Raw genomic sequence first — 22847 nt, 5'->3', positions numbered from 1 at the left:
ACTGCAACATCCATATCGTCGTATTTTATGGGTTTCTGATTGTTCCTTTCGGGTTGTGGATATTATCGGTCCTGGTTCTGGAAAAACGTTTTGGTAAGGGGTTGACATGGGGATAACAATGCTTATGTTCATGCTCAGGCTTTTTCATTTTATCAAGAGGTAATCCATGCTTGTTGGGGTAGCAGCAATACTGATTGATTCGGGCCGGGAGTCCTGTGGAATGGACGCTGGGTTGTTAGAATAGGCGATCGGTGAAACCATGAGAAAATTCGGGTTTTTGGGCCTTCTGGGGGTCATGCTAGTGATTTTCCAATTGATATGCCTCATTTCGTCCCAAACCATTTCTCCAGAAAATGATGTACAGTGTCTTATGACTACTTTCAAGGAATTGAAGGACCCTCTGGGGAACCTCTACACCTGGAACTTCGCGAACACTACCAAGGGGTTTATTTGCAATTTTCTGGGAATTACTTGTTGGCATAATGATGATAACAAAGTGCTGTCAATTTCGCTTCAAGATATGGGGCTTCAAGGTGAGTTTCCATCTGGAGTACAGTACTGCAAGAGTATGACGAGCTTGGCTCTCTCTCAAAACAGTCTTACGGGTACCATTCCCAAGGAGCTCTGCCAATGGCTTCCTTTTCTGGTAACCATTGATCTCTCACAAAACAAGTTTACGAGACCTATTCCTGCTGAGCTTCATAATTACATAGACCTTAATATCCTCCATCTGAATGGAAATCAACTTACAGGGGAAATTCCCTGGCAATTGACACGGCTCGACTGTCTCAAGGACTTCAATGTAGCAAACAACAACCTTACTGGAAAGGAGTAGTCTACTTAGGCTGTAGAATGGTCCATTTTCCGGCACCGGCCGGAAAATCGTCCGGCTCCGGCTACTGGGAATCTCTCCATCCTCCGCCACCATCTCCTAGCTCCGCCACCCTCCCTGACATTCCCTGCCATTCCCTGACAAAAAAATCCAAATGCAGTTAGAGCGCCTGACATCCCCTGATCGATCGGGGACGAGCTGGAATTCATGCGGGGGAGTATTATGGCCGGTTCGAAATGGTCACCCGCGCGCGATTCCGCTCTGCAGCTCACTTCCCGCTCTGCTCTGCGATTCCGCTGTGCTGGCTTACCGCTCTGCGATTCCGCTCTGCAGCTCGGAGGCCAGGTACCCTTCGCTATCAGACTGAAAAGCCTGTTTGCCTTTGATCCTGCAAGTAGGTCTCGTGTTTTCTTTATTCTGTGCAAAATCCGAGGACATCCCGGCCTGGTTGCGTTCCTGAAACAACTTCTATTTTTCCCTTGTCGATTTCCTTGTTGTCCGGTCGTTTCATTGCCTGAGTGAATTTCTATCATCACCTGGGCTGGGTCAAGGGAAATATGTGCGCTAATGGTTCACATTTGGGAGGATTTATTCTTGTGTGGAATTTCAGGACTCTGTTCTTCTAGCAAGCATTTTCAAAAAACATTGAAGCTCGACAGCTATATTTCAAAGGATGGTGCTATCTGCGATGTTGAACCTATCTGATGAATTTGTTTCACATGTTCATTGTTTGTTGAACATCGTCAGTTAATGAACACGAGTCATATTGATTCTAGAAGACTGCTTCTAAGTTTTATACATTTGGATTGTACACCTATCAGTTTGACAAGTAGCCTTTTGTGAATAAACTAGAGGATCTTATACAAGAAGCATTGAATGTTTTCTTGAATGTTGGGAATCATCCTGTGCTGATTCATTTAATATTGTTGGGTGACAGAGAATTGGCTTTAAAGTGTCTTTCCAGCCAAGATAGTAAGATGCATGCTGGGCTGTTGTGGGAGAGGTTTAAGATTTGGGAGGTAACCGACTTTGAATATTGATGATCATTGGGTCCCTCAATTCAGAATGTGAACATTCTCACCTTCATGCCTTGTTTCCCAACTCGGAAATTGTTTAAACTGGTGCATTGTTCCCACTGGGCTTGAACACATGCAAGGAATCCAGGGGCATTGACTAGGTTGTAGATTTTTTGCTAGTGGACATCACCTACAGAGGCTGGTTGTAGCCATTCATGTACAGAGCATTGTCTTGGCATCTCAAAGCCAAAAAATTGAACCACTAGAAACATAACTGGATATGCTTAGAACTGTTTTGATGAGTGGGGTGCTCCATTGTCGAGAACTGGCCTTGGTTTTCATAGCACTCAAATCAGTGAAGTCTTGAAACTAGACCTGAACATAGAAAAGAGTTGCTGGCCACCATAAGCAAGTAACCAGAAGGGTAATGCATCACACAAGCACAACCAACCTCATATGCCTTCAGAAAAATAGTGAGCAGAGGTTACATCCTGTCCATACTCTATAACCTTCAATGCTTACATAAATACAAGTTTGTAGTTTTATAAAGTACACAAATAAAAAATATGTCCATACCAACCAACACATTTGTCTCCTTTACATAAGAAATCATGGTGTTGTCCATGGTTTCAGACTCAACTTTCATCTTCAGTTTTACTCAGAGTGCGTCTATTAGGGCCATTGACAGTGTACTATGCCCATGTTAATGCAGGGAAGCATTTCCAATTTTCCCCTACCAGGAAAAAATAGAAGATAGAAGGAAATATAAAGTGAAATAAAGTGGAGATCAACTATAACAGCTCAAAGTCAATAGTATGCTGGGCATTTAACTTTGTTAGCAATGCAGGATTTTCAGTTTGTTAAAGTAAAAAAATTAGAAGCATTATGAGCCGTGACATAATAACAAGAGCACAACATGATGTGTGTGTTCAAGTGTGTGCACCTAGACTTGTGCATTTCATTCATTGAAATGCAAAAGAACCTAACAAAAGCTTTGATCACCTAAAAGTAAAAAGTAATTTTCAAAACAGATCCTCCAACTTATATCCCTGAGTTTTGTCAAATATCAGTTGTCGATTATCTATTTCCCATTACTATTAGTCATGATTCATGGCACAATCAATTACATTGATTCCATCAACACAAGGGTTTTGTCATAGACATCTGCTTTTAATTAAAAGTAAATTAACGTACGACCTGATTATTCAAAGAGGGTAAAAATTCTGGATTATTCGAAGAAGGTTATAGATTCTGCAATTTGGAATATACCTCAAGCATACAAGGTCTGATTTAGAGGCCAAAAAAGGATACCTTGGTATAATGACACCATGTATGAAAACCTAGAAATTCAATCAGTTCTGTTTCAAGGAAAAATGAAAATACACATAAGCATGTGTATGGCAGCACTCAACATCTGCACTATGTCTAAGTCTAACGTCAAACCAACTATGGATCTCCAATGTATCCACCCTAAAAAATAATTGTTCATCGATTTAAGCCCTACATATACATATTCAAGATAAATTACAATAAAAGTCCTACTACATTTACCAGAGTCTTGGTGGAACATTGCCCGAGTGTCATGTGGACTCCCCTTGCCTGTGGTGGTTGTTTTTATGATGCCGTCTTAAATGCAAGAAGGTTAATGAATCCCAGTGGCATATTCCTTCATTGAGGATTTCATTCCACATTGATATGGCTACCATTGATGTATAGAGATAATAACAAATAAAAATTTAACTGGAAATGTCATAACTCATGCATCAGTGTTCTTATGAAAGCTATGCATGTCACCATTTCAATTGATGCAACAGTTCAGTCCAAATTGGTCTTACAAAATATTCTCGCTGATGGAAAACAATAGAAAAGGTAAAAGCCAAGAACAAAGATAGATCAAGACAGTGGTATAAACCTGAGTCTGCTCCAAACTTGGTTAAACCTGATCAAACTTGCCAACACTGAGAAAATTTGACCTAGGCTTGGAGACTCTGACCAGGACTCCATGAATTTGATCAAGCTTGACAGAATTACTCAACGAGTTTGACCACGTTTATCATTTTGATAGATAAGACTAGTATTATTTTGTCTTTTTATAACTGGAGTCATATGTGGTGTTTTCCCTGAAATTTTCTAGAGCCTCTTACTCTTTGCCTTTGTCAAGTCATTCCAAAGTCCAAGTCATGTAACTAAGGCATTGAAAAGCCTTGTGATATTTGCCGACAAGAATGAAAAATGATAATGCTGCTCTTTGTTCAGAGTCGGCCAGATTGAGCAATTATAATTATGCTGCTCATCAACAGGGGAAAATTGTAGTGGGACAGAATCTTACACTCCTAATTCTAGAAGAACAAATTGTGGAAAAATGCATGGAAAAACTTTATAAATTAAATCACACAAGGAAGGCAGCATCATGAGACAAAGTAGCAAAGAAAATCCAAGTTCTGAAAACTGCTTATGGCAGTGATGATAAAAGCTAAATACACAGCAGAAGAAAACTAAATAATAAACCCACAAATAAAAAGAATGCCATTGAAATTTGGAATTTTTAGATATTGTGGTCTCTTGCTAGCATTAGGGCCATTGACAGTGTGAACCTTATCTGTCTTCTTTTACCTGGTACAAAAATGTGATGTTTTGCAGCTCTTAAGAAATCTGCAATTTTGTTACCCCTCTTTCAATAGCAACCCTTAACAAGAACCATAGACAGTTCATCTCTCCACAGTTAATGGTACCTTCACCCAGTGCAGTCTTCAAATCAATCTATATGGTTTTCCTGAATAAATAGTATGCCTCCTGCTCCCACATACTCCAAGTTTTCCTTGACAGGCCCCACGAAAACCACCCATCTTTGAATTTGTTAATGTTTACTTCTGCCATTATTCTAGGTTGTTTTTTTGGTGTTTGTTTTTCTTTTCTTCTCTGACTAGCTGATCACAGTTTTTTCATCTCATGACACAAATGATTGGGAAATATAGAAAATATATTTTGTTAAATATTGATTGAATCTCATATCAAGGTTATAGTGTCTAAGTCACCTTTATGAAATTGTTGAAGTGATTTGCCTCTCCATCAACAAACTCTGGTTGATCAAAGACATGTTCACATATTTTAGAAACCTAAATGTGAGAACTAGATTGAGATTAAATGAAGATGTTCAATTCTGTGTACAGTTTCACCCATTGCTTATATACTTGTTTTAGTCCTTTTTAACATTCAGTGAGTGAATTAGTGATCTAAGGTACCTTTTCTTTTCTTTTCTACTTTGCCTTATGGACCAGCATTGATCTCTTTTATATTTGCCTATGAATGGCTTGACATTGGTAATTCAACTATATGAATGAGTTATAGCTCATATTTAGCATGGCTCTTATTGATTTTGTCTGTATATCATTTATTTGTGGCACGGTAATAGAATACGGTTATTTGCTTTTCTAAAGCATTAAACAAAGAGAGTGATTTGGTCACAAAATGAGAAATTTTGAATAATAATTCTAACGGTGCATCCATTTTCTATGGCTTCATTTCAAGCTTAAAAAGTGTATGTTGTAAATTTGTAACTTCCTTTTGTATCTATACACTACATCTCTGGAAGGGCAGGAATGGAAGTGAACAGATTCTTGAAATCTGCAAATGAATCTTCAGAGGAACAAACAGTGTTGTAGTGGGTAATAGACTGTCAAAGGATTTGATAAAGTCTGCGGATGAACCAACGATGTTTTGGAATGTATTAAGTGAAAAGAAAAGCTATATGAGCCAGAGGGGAGCCGTCAAAAGCTAGACACACAAACCAGTGGTGCCTCTATGTATTTTGAATCTGCTCCTTTGGGCACTCATTTTGTAGTTCATGTTTCAAAACCACCTGATGCTTTTTACAAGCAAAATGCTCGAGATTTAATTTGAGTTACTCTTCCTCAAGGGAGAATACTCTTCCTGGTAAAAGAAAAAGGTGTTGTGTGACAACAGATAGGTGGCAAAATTTGCGTTGTTTAAAGGATATCTGACAGATTTTCAGGGAACAGCTTCATGTCTTAGATTTTATGGAGAAGAATCAGCAACTGTGGAGTATATATCAGATTTCAAGGCATTGGGTCAGCAATCAACTGTGGATCTAATTTAGATTTGAAGCATTCCATTTCATCATTTCCAGATTTCCTGTAACATGCCAGAGATTGTTTATTTTAGTTTATTGTTAGGATTTCATTCCTTAAAGCTAGTAGCTTTATTTCTCTGTAAAGTTGATCATTTTCAATGTAATAGGGGTTGGCTTTCGGGCCAAAGGGAGTAGTCTACCAAAAATCAAAGAAAAGGGTGTTGATTGCTTTGCTAAACAAAATCTAACCCATGTAGCATGCTTACAATAAATCCTCACTTAATTATATTATATGACTTGGCAAGATCAAATTCAAGGAAGTGAGCCTTCTTACTCATCTCCCTGGCCAATTTGATGCTCTGCAAGGTGATAATATTCTTTCTTATGATTTTGGAAGCTTGCGACTTGAATCATTTTCTTAAAATGTTTGTAATAACCTTGTGGGAGACATTGAGGAGGGTTATAGGCCTCCAGCCTCAAATTTGTTGGCATAGTAACATACTACAATGTTGACATCATCATAGTTTTATATCATCTCATGACACAAATGATTGGGAAATATAGAAAATATATTTTGTTAAATATTGATTGAATCTCATATCAAGGTTATAGTGTCTAAGTCACCTTTATGAAATTGTTGAAGTGATTTTCCTCTCCATAAACAAACTCTGGTTGATCAAAGACATGTTCACATATTTTAGAAACCTAAATGTGAGAACTAGATTGAGATTAAATGAAGATGTTCAATTCTGTGTACAGTTTCACCCATTGCTTATATACTTGTTTTAGTCCCTTTTAGCATTCAGTGAGTGAATTAGTGATCTAAGGTACCTTTTCTTTTCTTTTCTACTTTGCCTTATGGACCAGCATTGATCTCTTTTATATTTGCCTATGAATGGCTTGACATTGGTAATTCAACTATATGAATGAGTTATAGCTCATATTTAGCCTGGCTCTTATTGATTTTGTCTGTATATCATTTAGTTGTGGCACAGTAATAGAATATGGTTATTTGCTTTTCTAAAGCATTAAACAAAGAGAGTGATTTGGTCACAAAATGAGAAATTTTGAATAATAATTCTAACGGTGCATCCATTTTCTATGGCTTCATTTCAAGCTTAAAAAGTGTATGTTGTAAATTTGTAACTTCCTTTTGTATCTATACACTACATCTCTGGAAGGGCAGGAATGGAAGTGAACAGATTCTTGAAATCTGCAAATGAATCTTCAGAGGAACAAACAGTGTTGTAGTGGGTAATAGACTGTCAAAGGATTTGATAAAGTCTGCGGATGAACCAACGGTGTTTTGGAATGTATTAAGTGAAAAGCAAAGCTATGTGAGCCAGAGGGGAGCCGTCGAAAGCTAGACACACAAACCAGTGGCGCCTCTATGTATTTTGAATCTGCTCCTTTGGGCACTCATTTTGTAGTTCATGTTTCAAAACCACCTGATGCTTTAAACAAGCAAAATGCTCGAGATTTAATTTGAGTTACTCTTCCTCAAGGGAGAATACTCCTCCTGGTAAAAGAAAAAGGTGTTGTGTGACAACAGATAGGTGGCAAAATTTGCGTTGTTTAAAGGATATCTGACAGATTTTCAGGGAATAGCTTCATGCCTCAGATTTTATGGAGAAGAATCAGCAACTGTGGAGTATATATCAGATTTCAAGGCATTGGGTCAGCGATCAACTGTGGATCTAATTCAGATTTGAAGCATTCCATTTCATCATTTCCAAATTTCCTGTAACATGCCAGAGATTGTTTTATTTTAGTTTATTGTTAGGATTTCATTCCTTAAAGCTAGTAGCTTTATTTCTCTGTAAAGTTGATCATTTTCAATGTAATAGGGGTTGGCTTTCGGGCCAAAGGGAGTAGTCTACCAAAAATCAAAGAAAAGGGTGTTGATTGCTTTGCTAAACAAAATCTAACCCATGTAGCATGCTTACAATAAATCCTCACTTAATTATAGTACACATTTTCAGGTCAAGTTTGTGTTATGTACTATCGATAATTGTCATATTTGTGCCTCTGGAAACATATTAATCTCGTTAACTGAGCTTCTTTGAATAAACAACTGTTAGTTTATTTTATCAGTTTACATGGAATGTTAAATTAAACAAAGCCATAGTAGCTTTAAACAGGTGCATTTTTCATTATTCATATACATTCTTGGAAAACACCACTTTGAAATCAATCTTTGTTTGTGTTAGATATGGATAATGACCTAGATGAAGCATATCTATGCCCTCTTAATTCCGACATCATGGAATCTAGCTATATCTGAGCTCAGATAAATTTATTAGTCGTACAAGAAGACTTCGTTAATAAATCTAGGGACTTCAAGTTCTGATGTGTAGTGATTTCACATCTGCTTAATAGGGAACTATTTCAACAGCTCTTTGAAGTTTACAGAGATTTGGTGTCTTAATCAATCAATAATACTTGATAGCCCAATCGGTTTTGATACATGTATGCTTTATGATTATTATTGCCAGTTCTGAAGGCTTAAGTTATGAAATCATTCATTTTAACTGTCATCCGAGTTGGAATCTAAACATGAGTGGAGAGGTTCACTGCCCTACTCAGATTTTGTGGCAATTCCTGTTACTTTATGCTCATCCTTCAATAGTACCTATTCTGCAGATGAGCTACTTTCACACATATATTATAGTTGTTATCAATCAAATTGTGCACCCTGTTTAAGTTAAGACAAGACAATCAGTTAATCACTTTGAAGTTTGGAGATATCAGAAAATGTGATTTCTATAAAACACTCACAACAATAAATAGGATACCCTTCATGGGGTTCATATTAAAAATTGCATCCTGAAAAGTTCACTTAGCATCTCCAGTCAAGTTAATAAATCATGTCAACCACATAAAAACAGGCTGGCCAGTAATCCCTTGATAATCCGTGAAGGTCTAAAGGTTCTAAGTCCACCAGATTGTAATTACATTAAAGCATTTATCCATTATCTATGAAAAGGCTAATGGGGTTGTGGTTCAGCGGTGAAGAATGTGGCATGCCAGACCACACACCAAGGTTCAACGGCAAAGACAGCGACATGTCACAATGACTTTTTGGATGTGTTAACATGAATCTTGATACTTTGAAGATTCAAGAAGTATTGAGTCAAGAACTAATTGTTATTCTTGCGCAAAGCCATTAAGTACCATGTGGATCAACTAAAATAGGAGTAAATGACGAGTTAATGGCAAATAAGGGCATTGGTTGCATCTCATTTTTTAGAATCACTAGAGGTAAGTACGTAATTGACTAGATGAGGGCTAGTTGCTAGCAGCAATGCCATAGGTAGTGTTCATCCACGGCCTTCTAGTAGCCAGCAAGCAGAATGCCAGTTATCGACAACATTGGTTGCCTTAGCCTCATTAGCTGCTAGAAGCAGAGTACTAATAGCCATCAAGGTGTGGGGGGATCTGTAAGAATGCTATTGACATTAAATAGAATCTCTCTATGATTTGAGTTCAATTTTGAGCTCATAAGCCAAGGGCTCAAATGTAGCTCCATTCTTATCAAGCACCGACATTCTCACCTTGGCTTTGGAGGTCAGTACTAGCCATTTATGAATTTGTCATCGCAGTTCACTCGCTCAAGCTTTTGCTCATAGTAGTCCTAAATGACCTGGGGTCATTCTCTAAATCAATTGATTTGGCAAAGACCATAATAGGAAACATTATTGGTGGATATGATTCCACTAGAGACATGTTGATTCATAATGAAAAGGAGTAGTGATGAATAAAACCCACGATAGCCTGACCTGATCCCTCTTATATCCCTTACTCCATACCGAAACCAGAGACCAATTACAAGCTCTCTGATGACTGCGTTAACGCCAGGTGTTAACCTCCCACATGTAACAATGGCAGCATGGACTTCATCAGGGCTAAAACGTATCTCAGACCGAGGCCCTGCTCTATGATATAGTACTTGTGTTTCCCTTGACATTGTCTGGATATCCACAACAATGTCCTCCATTACCATATCGTTCTCAGTCACAAAAAACCCTTCAATGGGGCGAAAATACTGGTTATGCATAAGAGGATTTCCAAAAGTGGGTACATCCTGTAAATATTCTCTCAAGTTGGGAGTACCCTGAATCCTCTTCTGCGCATGACATTTGATGACAGCCCCTGCTGTTGATGGCTCCCTTACTTTTCTTTTGCATTGCAGATATCAGGAAAGAATGCAATGAAGACAGAAACAGAAGATTTTATAAAATTCAAAGATGATGATAACGATGAAAACTATTAAATCACTCACAGATGGTAAGGAATGAACACACTATATCATTCAGGCACGATAATAACAATAACAATGTATGTTATATAAATGAAAAGAAACCAGAGAAGATGGTATTCTAACTGAAGTCACGCCTGCTGTTCGTTAAACTCGTTTCAGAAACCAGAATTAGTTGTTCCAGAAACTAGACTTTTTTTTCAACCACACTGGCTATAACTTCCATTAAAAAAGAAGATAAAGACGAAATTTACAGATAGACCCACTGAGTGCAACAACCAAAGTGTCCATTATTTTACAGTGAGAGGAATAATACACTCCACTGAAGCCCACGAGAGCAGAATCTGCCAGTGGCTTCCGCTGGCCTAAATCACACTTAAAACATAATATATGGATATCATCCATCCTGTAAAACCATTTATCAGACGACAATACACATGCGTTAACAGACCTCTCAGCCTTAAAGTTTAAGCCCCCTCTCCAATATGTTGGGCTAGGCTGGGCTGTTTCTAGGAGCGAGTTTTGAAGGGAATGGCACGAATGATCATCTGGTGGTAAATAGCTGCCAAGCCAGCGCCCAAGAATGGACCGACCCAGAAAATCCAATGGTCATCCCAAACATGAGACTTGTTGTAGATGATGGCAGCTCCCAAGCTTCGGGCAGGGTTGATGCCAGTTCCAGTGATGGGAATTGTGGCAAGGTGAACCAGAAAAACTGCAAACCCTATTGGAAGTGGTGCTAGCAGAGGAACGTGAGAATCCCGGGCGCTTCGTTTGGCATCGGTAGCAGAGAAAACGGTGTAGACCAGAACGAAGGTTCCCACAATCTCAGCACCCAAGCCATCTCCCTTGGTGTAGCCATGAGCCACAGAGTTAGCAACTCCATCGTCCGCTTGGTACTCGCCTTCCATGAAGCCCTTCACAACACCAGCGCCACAGATGGCTCCCAAGCACTGACATATCATGTAGAACACAGCCCGCGGCAGAGACAGCTTTCTGGCCAAGAACATCCCAAAGGTCACTGCTGGGTTAATGTGACCACCTGAAATACCGACTGTGCAATAGACGAGACAGAAGATCATTCCCCCAAAGGCCCATGCAATCCCCTGAATTCCAACAGATCCAGTGCAAACATTGTCGGCCCTCTTGACACCCATGACCGTGAGGATCGTGATGTAAAGAAACAAGAAAGTCGCCATGAACTCTGCAATACCCGCCCTCCAGAAGGACCATGACGCCAACTCCCCGGGTTCGAACAGTGGCGCGGGATCCATTAACACCGAGTATGGGAGCATTAACATCTTTAGAGAAGTTCAACCGCGGATCGCAGGAGTCACCGCTGCTGCAATAGCTCGTCCCCGATCGGAGTAGTCTGTCAGGGGATGTCAGGCCCCATTCCCTGCGATCCGAATCCGATTTTTTGTCATGCCGTGGCAGGGATTGCCAGGGGAGGGTGGCGGAGAAGCGGAGAAGGAGGGTGGCGGAGCTCCGGGAGGGTGGTGAAGGGCGGAGACATTCCCGGTGGCCGGAGCCGGACGATTTTCCGACCGGTGCCGGAAAACGGGCCATTCTACCGCCTAGGTAGACTACTCCTACTGGAAATATACCTTCATTCACTCACAAGTTTTCTGCCTCTAATTTTCAGGGTAACTGGGCTATGTGGGCCTCCCTTTTCGAAAGCATGCGAATCGACCAACGGGCCAGTAAATCCCATGGTTGTCGCGGCTTTTCTTCTGTTTGGCATAGTGTTAATTGTCTGGATTTTACTTGGTCTTCATTGGATGATTTCTGAAGCAAAAAGAAGAAGATCTGTTAAAATCCCATTGCCAACATCCAAGGAGCCCAGCGATTGGCAGAAATATGTACGAGTTCGGAGATCTGTTAAAGTTCGCTTGTTCGAGAAGCCAATGAGAAAGATGAGACTGGACAATCTTCTGGCTGCCACTCAAGACTTTAGCGAAGAAAACATCATATTGTGCGGAAGAACAGGTATACTCTACAAAGGCAAGCTGGTCTTTGTTGGCAGTAAAAAGGCTCCGCTCATGTTCACAGGGTGCAGAAGATTTCAAGTGCGAGATGAAGACATTAGCCCGTCTAAGGCACCGAAATCTTGTCCGCTACTGCATTCTAGACGAAGAGAGGCTGTTGGTGTACAAAAATATGGCGAGGGGAACGCTCCTCAGCTGCCTCCATGGCGTTTATGGCGACCATAATACGCTCGACTGGGCGACAAGGCTGAAGATCTGTATAGGCACTGCCAGAGGACTCGCTTGGCTTCACCACAGCTGCGATCCCCACGTCGTGCATCGCAATATAAGCAGTGGAATCATCTTTCTAGATGAAGAGTACGAACCGCGCATTAGTGGATTCCGATTGGCCAGACTTCTGAATCCCGAGGACAGTCACTGTGTTACCATTTCTTGCTCTGGAGAGAAGACTACTGATGAGGTTGTGGAGGAATTTGGGTACGATGCTCCGGAAACGTGGAGGAACTCGTGTGTTTCGACATTGAAAGGCGATGTATACAGTTTCGGAATACTTGTGTTAGAGATAATCACGGGGTTAAGGCCGCGTGACACCATCATGGATGAAGAAAGTAGGAATGAAATGACTTTCCTTGAATGGATACATGGTCCTTTTGTACATGAGGGCGTCGACTGTATAGAGCAGGCAATACAACGCTATCGCGCGAATCAGATGAATGTATCATCAGAGGATTGGATACACCGTCTTTTTGCAGAGAAAGATTGCGTTGAGCGGGTAAAAGACAGGTATCGTGCTAATCAGATGGCGGAATTATCCGACGAAGATATTTCAGCCGTTGCAGAGGTGACCCGCGTGGCATTTGAATGTGTGAATATTAATCCGGGAGGGAGGCCATCGATGCACGAAGCGTACAAGCATTTGATGAAGATTGGAGAGAGGTATAGTAGCATTTCAGACGACGACGACGAGGAAGTCTCCCTTCTTCAATACAATCCGGCATCATCCGGTTAATGGCGTTGTCATTTACACACAAGTGTTAAATAGACATAATGTTTAATAAATGTTTTTGACTATGATTTTGAAAATATAAAATTACATAATTAATTTTCGTTGTCGAATGATTTTATTATTTAAATTAAATTTAATGTATTGACAAAACGGAATGGATTACCTAAAAATATACATGGTAATATTATTAATGTGGGGCGTGTTATTGTTAAAACAGACAATTTTTTTTGTTCAGGAAATTATGGAAATTTTGGTAAAATTTTAATAAAATATGGTAGGAATTTTTGTAAATCTAAGTTATAGTTGTTACATTTTAAGATTTTAGGTATCTAAGAGGTTTAAGATGTAGAGTTGAGGCTTCTGTGATCCATAACAAGTTTATGATAGATTTTTCGGCGAAAATCACATGAGAAACCATTTGTCGACGCGTTTCGAACCAACCAGTGTGGTTCATCGTCAGGAATTGTGAGGTTTAAGATGGTGATGAATATATTTCCACTATCAAAAACATATTTCAAACACTACTATTTCAAGATTTTTTGAATTTTTTTGGCCCAAATTCCAACCACTTTTGATGGTCCAGACAATTCCTCCCCACCAATTTCTTCTATCAAAACTTGATGTTACTTTTCCTCCGCCAATTTTTTCGACCAAAACTTGATGTTACTTGTTAAATTAAATAGTGTTACCCATAATGATACATAAGTTTGAATCTAAGTGAAGAGTTTTCCTCCGAAAGGTGGTTGATGGATTCACCATGTAAGGAAAATTTTCAAATTTCAATCTGAAATTTTATTGAACAAGGCCGAGGCTGCATAGTTAGCTGCTTAGCTTAATTATTGAATTTTGACTACCTTTGAGCAAGGGTTACATTGTAGATACTCTTGCTTAGCTAGTATAATTAAATTAGAGTGAAAAACAATGAAGACATACATGAATAGAATGAATAGATAAACAAAGTGTTTTTTAGTAGCCATACAATATTGCTAAAATACTAGAGCCATACTTCGCATTGGAAATAGCTAACTAATATATATATATATATATATATATATATATATCATCTCATCAAATTCTATTTTTACACAATATTACATTTGTTTAAATACATTCAAATATCCAAACATCACAAATATAAGTGAATATACTAAACATGAACGACAAATATATGTTCTACACAAGTGAAATGAACACTCAAGAAGAGATTTTTATCAAGCGCAATAAACGAACTAATAAATTAAGAAGATGTTGAAGCTATAATGCTTTATGTAATAAAGAGACAGTTACAATATTAATTTTAGGTGATATAAATTTTAAGAAAATTGTGATTTTTTTTATTTTAAGATATTAATTTTTATTTCATTTTAGGCATAATTGACTAGTACAATTTCACCAGCACTTACATAACTAGATTCTAATGTATTGTAAAAAAGATATAAAAAAATTTACATTTGCATTAATTACCTTATAAGCTTTCAAAATGAATAGAGTATTTGACAAAAATTAAAAATATCATTTAAACAATATAAAATAATAATTTAACTAACCATTATCTTGTTGACTTTGAAAAAAGTATTGTTAAAATTTAGATTAAAAATTATGTTAGCTAATCAATGTAAAATAATAATTTAGCCAACCATTACATTACTTAATTACGTGCATATTTATCAAAGTGGAACGTTTCATTCGCTAAGACAATTTGGTGAAATTCTTTAAAATATAATTTAAATCATACTTTCATATATTTCAAAGAAAAACATCGCATTCAATAGAAGAATTTGGGGATTTTTTTAAATCTAATTTAAATAATGTATAATAGCAATTTTGTCCACAATTAGGTATATTTAAAAGATTTTTTTTCCTATCTATAACTTTTGAATCACAATATTTCATTTTGTGACAATTTGGTGGGAATTCTATCAAGTTAGTGGGATTTCCATCAATGGATTTTGACTCTAGTCCACAAGTATGTTGACTAAATTTGTCATTGTTTTAACTAAAGATAGCATTGAAGTTAGTCTATGATCTCAAGCATTTAGCAATAAAGATTCTCAGATGAAAAATATAAATATAAATAAGTATAATTGAAGGTGAGATTTTAAAATCAAAATTAAAATGTGATTAATAATAAATTAGTATATACTATAAATATATTAGGAAATGTGATTAATAAATGTAGTTAATATATATTAATTGAAATTATTTTTTATATGATGTAGTTTATTATTTTATAATGACATAATATGTTATTTGATACTTTATATGGTAATTTTATAATTATATTACTTTAAAAATTAAAATTGAATATAATGTTTTTGTGTAAGCTTAGCAAGATTACATCTACAACATGTCAAATATATCACCCCGATCGAGTGGGGAATCGATGACTTCACATCAAGGAGTGCACTCAATCATCGTCCATCCAAGACCCCGGGGACAAATTGAATATAAATTAAAAAATGCAAAATAACAAATAAAAATCAAAAGCACAAAATAACTAAATAAAACAAAATATATAATATTTTAAATTGTTGAATTAAAAAAAAATAATTTCCAAAACATTCATCATAAACCGTCCATCCAAGACCCCGTGGACAAATTGAATATAAATTGAAAAATGCAAAATAACAAATAAAAAATCAAAAGCACAAAATAACTAAATAAAACAAAATATATAGTATTTTAAATTGTTGAATTAAAAAAAAAAAAAAAAATTTTCCAAAACATTCATCATAAACTTGACAGGACACTTAAGCACGTTGCACCTTCTTACTTTTCCTTCTTGTTGACAATGGAAAAAAATTAATTGTTTAAAGAGACTTGTATTTCTTTCTTGAAAAAATTTTAAAACTATTTGTGGCATCATCAATTCACATGTAGACTTTCACAGATTTTAGTGTGTTTTGGGCTTAGATTTAACTGGGCAAATTATGAAGCATTGTCCCCAAAGGTGCAATTAGTTGGCTACGACGTGTTACAAAACATTTTAACCTTATTTCCTTATCTTCCCAAATTGGTAGTATTTATTAAAAAGTTGGATGACTTTTCTCATAAATTTATTCTATGCAAAATATGAGTGGGCTTGTGGTACTTTTGCAAATAGTGTCATAGTGATTGCAATTAAATTTCACTTCCCCATTTTCAATAAAAACCTGTTAAATAAATATAGTATTAAATCTTAATACAATACATATGCGAGAGAGGTTACAAGGCACATTAACTTGTCCCATTACATGGTACGTATTGTACTTAATTGATTTAATTTAATTTATAAATAAATATTGAAGAGCTGTACATTTAATTTTTTTACATATATTAAATGTTATATTATTTTAATTATCCCAATGTAGATCCTTAAATATAAATCTAATAAGAGGCGAGAGAGATCCAATTTCTACATCCTCATTTTTTTATGAGTTGAGATTATTTAAATGTTTTGTATAGTTTTTTTTTCTTTAGATTTTTTTATTTTTTTTATCAAAATAACAAAATTTTAACTTTAATGAGAAATAGATATTGTTACACATAATAATGTGAATGATAATTAATTCTAACATTTCCATAAAAACATACCAAATGAAATATTAATTCAATGAATTTTAAATTGTTAATTTTTTTAATTAAATTTGAAAAAAAAAATTATTAATAAACTAAAATAATTTAATTTAAAAAATAACAAATAAATACAATTAAATTAACTTCAAGGGTTCAACAAGCAAATATATCTAGAATTCGGTGTAAGTGTATACGAATTTGGTCCCTGGGAATTAGTGTACCAAAGAATTTATTGTTCTGGTTTTATTTTCAATATAATTACTATATACCAAAGAATTTATTTTTTATTTTCTGGTTTTATTTCCATCTCTCTTCATTCCCAAAGAATTTATTGCTCTGGTTTCAATATAATTACAGTATGTCGAAGAATTTAGTTTCTGATTTTATTTCCATCTCTATTTATTCGACAGTCTGGTATTCTAGCACAATTCTCAGCCCCTTGGGAGGTCCTCTGCAGAAATCGTGCCCCTTTGGAGCTGCTGCGCAGATGGGTCGAAGCTCCCTGAGAACAGTAGATCATTTTCCGTCTAGTTTCCTTCCATTTTCTTAGCTTAAACATCATTGACACGCGTGTGGATAAAACAATGAAAATAAGAACAAAAAAAAGTACGCGTGGAACATTTTCCATGTCTTTCCTTTTAATGTGGTATAACATCATTGATACGCGTGTGGATAAAACAATTAAAATTGATACGCGTGTGGATAAAACAATTAAAATAAGAATAAAGAAAAGTATGCGTGGAACATTTTTCATGTCTTTTCCTTTCAATGTGGTATACTTTTCACAAATAAATAATGAGAAGGGTGACAACTTCATTCAAGTAAATGACTTGTGAGATTATTTAAAAGTAAATTACACTCCAAAGGTCCATCTCGTTGAAAGCGCTGGACTCCATTATTAATCTTCGAAAAGTAACATGCATATTCTAATTATCTGCTTCAAAACTAACTTATATATACAATATTTTCTTAACATATTGGCACAATATTGATCTTCGAAAAGTAACATGCATATTCTAATTATATGCTTCAAAGCTAACTTATATATACAATATTTTCTTAACATATTGGCACAATATTTTCTTAACATATTGGCTTATTTATCATTAGCCAGGCATAAGAGCAAAATCATTGGAGTGGTAAGAGATCAGGGTTAGAGGTTATTTATAAGACATGCATTTACATATTTGAGTATATTCATGTATTTGCAGATTTGGTAGCATGAGGATGCAACTCTCAAGAGGATATAGACATTTTTAGCCATGGGAAATTTATTGTAATGAGTTGGATTTCATGATATTTAAATATCCAATTTACTTGTAATAGTGTTTTGCCTTTTATATTTTAATGGAAATAAACAATGACTTTTCAGTCTTTTTATTTTTTGCATGTAAAATATCTACGTTAATTTTGTAACATTTCTACTCAATCAAACTAATTGGTTTTGTAAAGTTTTATAGGTGTTTTTTTGTGAATTTTTTTATAAATTGGAGTTGTTTTTTCTAAGCCCAAAAGTTCATATGGCTAGAAATTTTTCCTCTTGGTTCGGTTTCAAACAAGCAAGATATGATTGTGCACAAGTATTATCTTAACCTAGAATTGATAATGATTAATTGGATGTAATAAGAGTTGTTAAAAGTAAATCATTCATAAGATTTCACACTATTGATCATTTATCTTGTTATCCAAATGCATAACCCAAATAATAAATCAAATTTATCCACAATTTCATATTGATTTACATTTTGTAAAAATTATTTTTATTTTATTTTATTTTATTAAAATAAATTAATAAATCATAAATAATATTTAACAACATCCTTAAATTGAGATAAAATACACTTACACCTAAGTTTAATACTAAGAGAATGGCTAACACATATCATCCATCATTACAAAAGATCAAAAGTCTCTTATCATCTCCCAACATTAAATATATTAAGATATAATGTGCAAAGTCCATGTAGTACAACTATTTTAATATCTTTATAGCTAGGTAGCTTTAGATGATAATGGTGGCAAACTATAAAGTTCCCTGGGTAACTTTCCAACTCTAAAAGTTCCTTGTCATTCTGGTCTTTTGCCTCTCTTTCCTTTATAATTTCAACAACTCATATTTTACAATTTGATATTAAATTTTTCTCTTACTTCAACCACTCAAATCTTAGAATTTGATATTAATTTTTTCTCTTAGAATATAAAAATATAATCCAATGGAGCGGGTTCCCGACGAACTAGAGAGCCTTTCTAGGTTGGATATAGCAAATTTAGTATTCACTCGTATCCATCAACAAACCCCCTTTCCAAATTAAACACCGTAGAGCTCTTCACTCTCAAAGTAATTTACATGAGAAAGATAATTTATATTTAATAACCATGTATTTTTAACTCTCAAAACAATTTACATGAAAAAGAGAAAGGTAATTTATTTTAATAACAAATGTGGAATGAAGGTTGCCTACTTAAAATTAAAAATATGTTCAAAAAAAATTGCATAAAACTTTATAATTTATATTGGTGAACTCTAAATTAATAATAGTTAACTAAAATAAATTTTATTTTTATTTTTATTACTACCACCTTGTTTAATCCATAAACATATCAATGATCTACACTCGTCATATATCCTTCAACGTTATGTTTCCTATCTCAAAGGAACTTTGAAACATGTAAGTAGAAATTACAAGGACTTTACTGTCTTAACAAATTTTTCCACATAGTTCGAACCCGAGCTCTCTTAAATGGGAACCCGTTTTTTTTCTACTACAACCCATAATGGCGTTGCAGGCAAAAATAAAAAAATAAAAATAAAAATAAAAAAATCTTGCTTTTCTTCAATTTTGAAAAAAACTAATTATCAACCAGAGTGGCGTTGCAGGAGGAAAAAAAAAAAACACTAGGAGAAATGCGTACTCATGTACTTACACATATAACTTTCGAGGTGGAAAAACAACTTGCACTGGACAAAACAAATAAACAACCTGTAACGAAATAGTTTTCACTCAAAAGAAAAATACCCATATGTTTATTCCCTAACCTGTAACGAAATAGTTTTCACTCACAAGAAAAATACCCATATGTTTTCCAAAAGAATGCAAGGAAAATGCAAACAAGGTGAATCGACCCAGTAATAGACAATTTAATTAGTTTTCTATGATACTTGTGTGTAGCTGTCATCAAACTAGTCTTCTTGACGGTGCCCCTGCTGCAAAATCGACAATAGACCTTGGAATAGACAATTTCATAGAGTCAACATAGGTACGCTTACCTAGGGCTACAAACACGAGAAAATAATAAAAAGAATGCAAGGAAAATGCAAACAAGGTGAATCGACCCAGTAATAGACAATTTAATTAGTTTTCTATGATACTTGTGTGTAGCTGTCATCAAACTAGTCCTCTTGACGGTGCCCCTGCTGCAAAATCGACAATAGACCTTGGAATAGACAATTTCATAGAGTCAACATAGGTACGGTTACCTAGGGCTACAAACACGAGAAAATAATAAAAACTATCGAGCCTAACGATACGTTGTAGTTGATATTTTTAGAAGAAACTCCTCCGTCACCAAAGAGATGGGGTAAGAGACTGTTACTAGGGCTCAGGGAACTTGAATCAAAAGCCGAAAGTGTTTCTACGAAATTCAGTGGAATGGAAACAAAATCGTTTGTCATAGGGTAACAAAAAAAAGATAATTAGTTAGCGAAAGGGGAGGAAGCTTCCTTGAATATTTGAGTTGGGTTGGAGATGGAAAAACACTGGTCTGGAAGAATATAACGTTGCAGAACCTAAATAAGAATCCTGTTGCAACAAACACTAAAACCCTAGTCAGCAATATAACGTTGCAGAACCTAAATAAGAATCCTGTTGCAACAAACACTAAAACCCTAGTCAGCAAACCAGCATTGTCGTGAGGAGTTGCAAAAATGAGCCAAGGCACGGAGGAACCCCAAGGAAGTTACCCTATCGCTCAACCAGAGAAAATTAGAACCATTGATTCATTGACAGGACAGGTGTAGGGTGAGATCGTAAGGTTTTGAAAAAAAAAAATTCTACTGTGCGATACATTCCAGAGAATTTGTATTAAATAAAAAAAGAATGACCAAAAAGAAAAAATATGAGCATGGACCTTAGGAACGAGAATCCACAACATTTTCTAACCAAAAATTAATTCCAAACTTCATTAAATATCAAGTCAAGTCCCACATACATGGTCATCGTTATGAATGTTGGACTCAACAGTACACCTGCTGGCGTACAAGCATGCCATTATGATTTAATAAAAGGAACGTTGAGACAACCAATCATAAAGTAGAAAAATAGATTTAAAATAATTCAACAAAATAAATTATTTTTTGATAAAGTTAACATTATATATGCTGTTTTAATTTTTTAGTTAAATTAAAAAAAAAAAAATTAGTATTAACGCATTTTCGAATACGTAATATCTTATTGGGGCATGAATAAAAAGGCCGTATAACTAGCATTCCGTGCTGCTTAGTTTAATTAATGAATTTTGATTAGTGAAATTTTGTTTGTGATATATTGTACTACATACATACTGTTTAGTTTAATTAATGTATTACATACACTTCGATAGGATTGGTTATTGGAAAAAATGACTAATACATTTTTGCCGCTTAGTTTAATTAATGAACTTTGACTAGTGAAATTTTGTTTGTGATATATTGTACTAACTACATACATACACTTTGATAGCATTGCTTATTGGAAAAAATGACTAATACATTTTTGCAAGTTATAATGGCTAAACAAAGTGCACCAAATTATTTTCATTGGACAACCGGAGAAACTCATTCACGATTCGCATAACAATGTACAAGAATGCTATCACTAAGAATGCAGAATATCGCTTTAAAATAAAATAAAATAAAATATAAAAAAAAAAGCCATCTTTTATATTTTAAAAAGATTTCATTTATGTTTTTTTCACTTCACAATACATTATTACCACAGGTAAAGTAAACCAATAAAAAGATTCAAGATTATGTTTTTTCACTTAACAATACATTATGATCAGAAGTGAAGCTAACCAATAATTTGTACAATAGAGACATTTAGCAACTTATAATAATAAAGACCAAAACTACTTCAACTACCACAATATATTATTTCTAAAAATTGATAACACAATAATTATTTAGACATTAAGATCAATTTTGAGAACAAGTCTAGCAAACAAGATGAAAAACCAATATTTTCCAAACCTTTTAAACTAAACAGAAATAATTATATTAAACATGATTTTTTTTTTAAATTCTTTTAATTATAACCAGTCAACGTTGAAATAATAACAACACCAACCCACTAAATAAAGAAAAACCATTTTAGCAACTTTAACTTATTATATTATTTTTCTTAATTTATTTGTTAAAATTAGTATACTGTTATTATTAGTAAAAAAATCAATTTTTGAAGATACTATTTTTATTTAAAATAAAACACTTCGATTTTAACCAGAATTAATTTTTTTTAATATTTCTTCAGACATATATATAGGAATCATTTGCCATATTTATTTTGATTTACTACACATGAATCAAAAATCTTAAAATCTTAGTGCCATATATGCACATCCTCTCACATGTTTGCTCTGAAGTAGCTTATCTATTTGATGGGTTCCAGAATTAAATGGACATTATTGGTGACGTTATTTTTGGACATTTGGCGTGGCAAGCTAAGGACGCTCATATTGATAATAACATACAAAGAACGTTTAAATCTGCCACATATTGCAAGGTATATTTGTCAGATTTTAAATTATGCAATCTACTCATAGAATGGTGTACCAAATAAAGTCAACTCTCAAGTAATTACAAAATAAGAACCTCTCCTCTGCACCAATAAAAAATTAAATAAATTTAATTTTATAAATGAAAAAAATAAATTTATTTAATTTTATAATTAAAAAAAAATAAATTATTTATATATTTTAATGTTCATTTTACATATTTTTTATAAATTTTTAGTTAAACAAAAATTAATTGAGAAATAAATATATTTTTGAATACTTTATATCTTTTCTGTGCACCAATCAAAAATTAAATAAATTTAATTTAATCATTAAAAAAGAAATATTTAT

General features: G+C 34.8%; 2 pseudogenes; one reads left to right on the top strand and one right to left on the bottom strand.

Moving 5' to 3' along the window:
• Positions 1-259: 259 nt before the first annotated feature.
• LOC149262144 (putative inactive receptor kinase At1g27190) lies at positions 260-13193 on the top strand (annotated as a pseudogene).
• Positions 10467-11462, bottom strand: LOC149262145 (aquaporin PIP1-3 pseudogene; annotated as a pseudogene).
• Positions 13194-22847: the final 9654 nt, after the last annotated feature.

The sequence above is a fragment of the Pinus tabuliformis genome, chromosome 6 (assembly GCF_031772625.1).
Source record: "Pinus tabuliformis cultivar Carrire ecotype Pingquan chromosome 6, CPIR1, whole genome shotgun sequence".
NCBI lineage: Eukaryota > Viridiplantae > Streptophyta > Pinopsida > Pinales > Pinaceae > Pinus > Pinus tabuliformis.
The sequence above is the reverse complement of the archived record's forward strand: the minus strand, read 5'-3'. Positions and strand labels throughout refer to the sequence as shown.